This window comes from Egretta garzetta, unplaced genomic scaffold, assembly GCF_000687185.1.
Source record: "Egretta garzetta isolate BGI_Z169 unplaced genomic scaffold, ASM68718v1 scaffold163, whole genome shotgun sequence".
Lineage (NCBI taxonomy): Eukaryota > Metazoa > Chordata > Aves > Pelecaniformes > Ardeidae > Egretta > Egretta garzetta.
The window spans coordinates 3740180-3741411 of record NW_009259308.1 but is presented as its reverse complement, the minus strand read 5'-3'; positions in this window follow the sequence as shown (position 1 = coordinate 3741411).

Genomic DNA, 1232 nt, shown 5'->3' with positions numbered 1-1232 from the left:
CCCCCCCCCCCCCCCCCCCCCAGCCTCTTTTGTTCCCCGCTCCGGTGATGCTTTGGCTGCTCTTCATGTGAAATTAATTCCCAGGCGCTCTTGGAAGGCAGTCGGGGAGAAATTTCTCCCGCATCATCCTTTCGGGGCTAATTGCTGGTGATGTGACGTCAGCCCGATGGATTTCTCTCTTGAATGGCTGCGGGAGAGGCGAGGAGGGCCCAGCGCCCGCGGATGTGCACCCGAGCTCGCAGCCCTTCTGCTCGCCCAGCGTGCCGAAGCTCGCACTCGTGTAACCAAACCCTCAGAGGTGCTTGGCTTTTGGAATTTTTTTTTAATGGGAAAAATGTGGTGGGTTTTCTTTCTGATGGGGGGAAATTTTTTTTTTTTTTTTTTTTTTTTTAATGGGGGGAAAAAATGATGCAGGTATTGCTCTCCCTGCTTGTGAGCAGGGTGAAGTCCTGAGAAATGCGTGTGGCTGACTGGGATGGGTCCTAAAGATGGTGATGCAGGGTGAGAGGTAGAAGTTAAGTTTCCATCGCAGATACCGGGTCACGCTGGAAAGCCGCGATTGTGAGTGCTGAAAAGGGCTGGTTGTGCTGAAGAGCTGCTGTCGTGCCCGGCAGGGAGCAGAGATGGGGAGGCAGCTCCTCCATGCACGCAGGTTGGTGCTGATGGTCGCCATCCCTGTCTTTGCTGGGCTGCGGTGGTGGCCTCGGGGACAGACCCACATGTGCCCCCGGCCTGGGTGTCCTCTGCCCCGGGATGGGACTGTCCCCGCTGTCCCTCGCAGCGGTGGGTGCTGTTTCGGGTGAGTGTGGATGCAGCTCCTGATCTCGCAGCCGTGCACGGGGACTACTTCAGTGCAAGCGTGAGGGGTTTTAAAGCATCTTTCCTGCCAGCAAAGAAATAACATAACTGTGCTTTTGGAGCTGGTTAAAGCCAATTTTGCCAGAACCAATTTTATATCTGACATATTTACTGGGGTAATCCTAGTAGTGTCCCTGTAACTCCTATGTTGGTGTTGCCTGTTGCCTCCAGCCAAACTTCCCCCTGCCCTTGCAGCAGCTCTGGGAAGTGGTTTTCAAGCCGGCACGGGTCACACACCCCACTGGGGGGGTGGCTGGAGCGAGGCAAGGCTCTGTGCCGGGGGGCTGGGTGCCACGGCTGGCAGAGAGAAAGGGGGGATGTGGCAGGTTGCTGGGACAGGCTCATAGCATCTGGCTCGGGTGGCATCTCATCAG